Raw genomic sequence first — 6,000 nt, 5'->3', positions numbered from 1 at the left:
TGCTATAGCCTGCTATGTTCTGAATAGGGTGTTAACCGTTAAGAGACTTGGTAAGACTTGTTACGAGCTTATGCATGGAAGGAAGCCCAACTTGTGTGGTCTTGAACCATTCGGGTCTCCTTGTTCGATCTTGAAGACAAATTCGAAATTTGGTGAAGTAGCCGATGAAGGAATCTTAGTCGGTTATGTTGTTGGGACTCCCAACAGGCGTGTCTTCAATACATCGACTTGCAAGGTGGAGGTGGTATGTAACACTGACATCACAAGTTACCAACCGCCAAAACCAAGCAATGGACCTGCTGAGCTTTTCGACTATGTTAAGCTTTTTAAGTCGTTTAACGTACCGGATTTGGAGATTTCTGAAGAAGAAGAAATAATTGCGTCGAAGATGATACTTGATGAGGAAGAGAATCTATTGCAACGACAGCTTATTGAGAAAAGTCAACCTTCCACATCAAACACTATTGATACCCCTGCTGCCTTACCTGAAGATGAGTTTATCAATCCATTTCACTCTCAGCCAGAAACAACCATTGATGAGATCTCTTCAAATTTGGAAGATAATTTGCATGTCGGTGCTGTTCCGACCACGAGAATTCACAAAGATCACCCATTGGAGAATATTATAGGTGATGTGTCCTCCAATGTACAAACCAGAAGTAGCTTGAATGAGCACACCTGTGTTTATACAAGCATTAAAGAAACGGGTATAATGAACGAATGTTTGTACTCCTGCTTTATTAGCCAGATTGAACCGAAAAATTATCAAATGGCTCTTAAGGACAGCTCGTGGGTCGAGGCCATGCAAGAAGAGTTGGCTCAATTCGAGAAGATGGAAGTCTGGACTTTGGTTGAAAAACCAAGGAATGTGCATGCTATAGGCACAAAATGGGTGTTTAAGTGCAAGAGGGATGAAAAGGGGATTATCATTAGAAACAAGGCAAGGCTGGTTGTTAAAGGTTTTAATCAGCAAGAGGGTATTGATTACAATGAGGTGTTCGCTCCTGTCGCCCAGTTGGAAGCGATAAGATTGTTTTTGGCGTTTGCTGCATGTAAGAGAATGAAGGTGTTTCAGCTAGATGTGAAAAGTGCATTTTTAAATGGGAAAGTTGATGAGGTTATGTATGTTAAGCAACCTCCGGGTTTTCCTGACCCAGACTTCCCAGATCACGTATACAAGTTGAGCAAGGCGCTGTATGGATTACATCAGGCACCTCGTGCCTGGTATTCAACGTTATCGGACTACTTGCTCGAGAATGGTTTTGAAAGGGGTTTAATTGACAGCACAGTGTTCGTGAAGAGATAAGGAAGCGACTTCCTACTAGTTCAAGTCTACGTGGATGACATCATATTTGCTGCATCAAGAGTCTCCATGTGTCAAGATTTTGAGGATGTCATGAAGAAAAGGTTCGAAATGAGTGCTATGGGTGAACTAACTTTCTTTCTAGGATTGCAGGTTGATCAGAAGAAGGACGGGATGTTCATTCATCAGACGAAGTACGTTCATGATGTGCTCAAGCGATTCAAGATGGAGGACAGTTCTCCATATGACACTCCAATCTGCGTCAATCACAAATTGGGCGCTGAATCAGATGGTGACGCAGATGTGGACCCAACTCTGTATCGGGCGATAATAGGTTCATTAATGTATTTAACTGCTTCTAGGCCTGATATAATGTTTGCTGTTTGTCTTTGTGCACGTTTTCAGGCAAATCCGAAAGAATCTCATTTGAAAGGTGCAAAGAGGATACTACGGTATCTCAAGGGCAAGCCGAAGCTAGGGTTGTGGTACCCGAAGGGAGGAGACGTGGAACTGGTTGCTTATACTGATTCTGATTATGGAGGGTGCAATCAGAGTCGGAAGTCAACAACAGGAGGATGTCAGTTTCTCGGTGGAAGATTAGTTTCCTGGCAGTGCAAGAAACAGACGTCAGTTGCAATCTCAACATGTGAAGCTGAATATATGGCAGCATCCAACTGCTGTTCACAGGTTTTGTGGATTCAGCAACAATTGCGCGACTATGGTCTGAATTTCTTACTCACTCCTATTTTAATTGATAACACTGCAGCCATCTCAGTAATTAACAATCCCGTGAAACATAGTAAAACCAAACATATTGACATTCGTCATCATTTCATACGGGATTGTGCTGAGAAGAAACTGATTAAGATCGAAAAAGTCGATACGCTCGAGAATTTCGCTGATTTATTTACAAAAGCGTTTGATAAATCCAGATTTCAAAACCTAATTGAGCTAAACGGGATGATCAATCCCGAGTAACCATGCTTTTCTTTTGTGTCTTAAAAAAAAAAAAAAACGTCACTAATCGCTTAAAATTATGTCGGTTATCTCAGTTGGAAGGACATGTCTTAGGATATGTTTTGGTCCTCATCTTCTACTTGTAGATTTTGAGGATAGCCATTAACCAGATGACTGAAAGTGACCGGGGCGATTTATGATGTGTTTTCTTTCTATCGCTGAAAATTAGTCGTTCATACTTAGTTAGAAGAACACATACCTGTATGTGGTCGGTCCAGTTGATCCATTGGATCTTCAGGATTGCCGTTTACCTGAAAACTTTGACGTGAACGGGGCGATTGAAGTCAAAATTTTTTTGGGAAATGAAATTACTTTTCAAGTCTATTACTTCGTATGAAGTAAATGTGCTATGTTTAACAGAAAGTTGATCCAACCTTGGAAAATGATATATATACTGATTGTGTGTGCTTAACTAGTGAAGTTATTAGGCTTAAAAGACTTTAGGACAGTCATTGTATGTCATAGTAATTTTTTATGGTGCGTAAAAGTGTATGTGATATTAACTTAAATTACTCGATTTTACGTGGAAACTCCTTAAGAGTTTTGAATGTCTTCATGCATTTCTTTCCGAATGATAGGCAGAAAAGCGACTACCCAGTCATACACGAGCCCGTAAGTGTTCTGATTCCCGTTAAGAAAGCATATCAAGACACTGCAGTGATCCAGATTCGGGACTTGCAGTGGTTTAGTACTCCGAAGTCTATAAGTATGTGTGGATAAAAAAAATAAAATAAAATAAAATAAATAAATAAATAAAAAATTTTAAGTACTTATGAGTTATTGTAACAATCAAGACTTCTCAATTCTGGAGTAAGAAGAGAACGGGAAGCAGACAACGAGTATCTACAAGTTAATCAGACACTATGGGTCGAAGTCAATTCGGGGTGACTTGGGTATAGCCAAATACGCTTTGAGAATAGATAAAAGGCTTCATTATCTCTGAGTTGTTGCCCACTTAAATTTTGAGCTAAATTGAACATTAATCCGTATCACAGAAATGATGAAAACCATTTAAGTTATTTACATGCTTACAACCTGTTTCTCTATGTCATAATACGGCTAAACACGGATCTATATGACAGTCACGTAGTGAGTGTGATTCCTGTTAGGATCTTTTCTAAAAAAACATAGTGGTCCCTGACTAGACTGAAATTTGATCCCTTATTTCGTTAAATTTTTATAAGTTTTTCCTATTTTTGTAGTTGTATTATTTTATAACTGGTTACTTAGACATGATCATTTTTGTTTAACTCTTTATGAAACTTTCAAATGTTAATTGCAAAATGTTCAAACTTAAAGGGTTGATTCTGAAAATATAGGCGAAGTTGTTGAATCAGGCGAACTTGTGCTTAACTTCGCCTAGGCGAAGTTATCCTTAACTTCGCCTGACCAACTCTGACCCAATATAAGGTGATTTTTTAACAGTAAACTTCATTATAATATCAGCGAACTTGATTTTCCGGCGAACTTAAGAGATTTCCGGCGAACTTGTGTTTATCTCCGTTTTCGATCTTTGCTTCTAGTTTCTATCATCATTGAGGGTATGTGTTGTCGATATCTCTCACAAACTTGTTCGTTCTTGATTGTTTTTACCCGGGTCGAGACCTCGGGTCGTCGGACCTTCAAAACCGAAATCTTAAAAACTTGTGTTAACGTGTGCATGGACATCCTTTTCAACTTCACATCCTTAATATCATGTGTATTGATGTCCTTGATCGTCGAACTTAGCCGAAAACACCGGATTTCCGGTGTTGGAATCCTAACAGTCGCCGATTAAGTTCAGGCGAAGTTAGGGTTTAGGCGAAGTTATCCACAACTTCGCCTGGGGCTTAAGTTCGCCTAAGGCGAAGTTATCCACAACTTCGCCTGACGCTTAATTTCGCCTAACACTTATCTTCGCCTGAGGCGATGTTGTGATAAGGCGAAGTTATCTTCAACTTCGCCTAAACCAATTTGTTTAACAGTTATTTAGACGAACTTACAGATGAAGCGAAGTTGTTCCCAACTTCGCCTCACCTTTAAGTTCGCCTATACAGTTTTAATCACAACTTCGCTCATGGTATAACGCGAACTTGTGAGTTGCTTAACAGTTATCTAACTTGGTTCGTTTAGTGCAGATATGGCTGCTGTTGGCGGTGCTGGTGGTGATGACGGTAATGATCAAAGACAGTTCTTTCCAGCGCATAACCAGTACATCATGTTAGACCCAGACGCAAGTGGCGTGGAAGACTACAGGGAAATAATCACATTTCTCCTGCGCTCAAGGATCTTCCATGCGATCACGAATACCCTGCCTATTTCACTACCTAACATTGAAGACTTTTGGCAGTCGGTAGAGTATGATTGCCGGGTTGAGCCCCCGGTGATGCGAGCAACCGTAAATGGTCATGTTGTGCAGTTCTCTTCAGAAGATATACGGTTGGCTTTGCAGTTTGGAGAAGAAACGAGGGATGACCCAACGGAGTTCGTCGCTCCTTTTCGTGATGGGGCATATCTCAGGATGGGTTATTCAGGTCCGTTGGGGGACACGCAGAGGAGAAAAGGATTTTTGTTAGATCAGTGGCGCTTCCTAATGCACGTCTTGATCGTGTGCATGTCTGGGAGGAAGGCAGGAACTGATGGAATGGGCGCGACGATGCAGTCTGCCATGACTGCCCTGACTTACAACAGAAGATATTCATTTAGTCAGCTGATATTTTACGAGATTGATCGTCAGAGGAGGGCTGTGGCGCGTGAGCGATTTATTATGTATCCTCGATTCTTACAAATGATTCTCAATCATGTGGCTCCGTTGCTACCTCAGAGACGCCCTATTAGATACGTTGAATGTGTGACGAAGCGTATCTTTGCTCAGTGTCGCACTTCTAGCGCACGAAGCAAGCCTGAGCTGCGTCCCAGGCATACTCCACTGTTCGGGTATCTTGTCAACCCGGAGTATGTTCCTGCTGGTGGGGACGAGTTCAGAGACCCAAGACCACAACAGGCGGCAGCACCTCATGCTGTATCAGCTGCGCCTGCTGTGCCTACTGCTGAAGACGTCGACCTTGATGCTGCTTTTAGTGGCCAAGGATTGTTTGATATGGATGTCTCGGGTTCTCAGGCCATGGATGTTACTAGAGCAGTTACTTCGGTAGCTGACTCCGATCTTGATGAGACATTTGCTGAAGCTAGACGATTGATGGTGTCTAGGGAGAGAACGATTGGGAAGAGGATGAGAACGGTTGACGACGATGACGAGGAAGATGATGAAGAAGAAGCAGTTCAGCTAGTGCTCAGACGTTCAAGAAGAGAACGGACAGGTATGGGTTCGGGAGCTGGAGAAACTTCAAGGCTGGTACGTTTTGCTCCACCTGCCTTGTCTGGTATGTCTCTTATTCCTTCTACAGCACAGGTTACTGCCGTCCAGACGTCGACTCCAACAATTGTGTCTCTACCACCTCAATCGCTTACTCCATCGGTGGTAGTAGCACGATTTGTTGAGTCTACAGTCACTACTACTGCAGGGTTACCAAGTGTACCACCTGCGGTCACTTCTGCTGCTGATGTCCCGCCAACTCCAACGCCTACTTCAGACTCCGAAAGGATAGCTTCACTAGAGCGGATCGTAGCTGAGCAGTCCAAGACTATTCAAAGCCTAGTGGAAGCAAACCAATTACAGGCCTCCCTCCTGGTCGAGCATG

Source organism: Bidens hawaiensis, unplaced genomic scaffold (assembly GCF_021521415.1).
Source record: "Bidens hawaiensis isolate Kalapana, Puna unplaced genomic scaffold, B.hawaiensis_p1.1 tig00006709_1, whole genome shotgun sequence".
NCBI classification, from domain to species: domain Eukaryota; kingdom Viridiplantae; phylum Streptophyta; class Magnoliopsida; order Asterales; family Asteraceae; genus Bidens; species Bidens hawaiensis.
The sequence above is the reverse complement of the archived record's forward strand: the minus strand, read 5'-3'. Positions refer to the sequence as shown.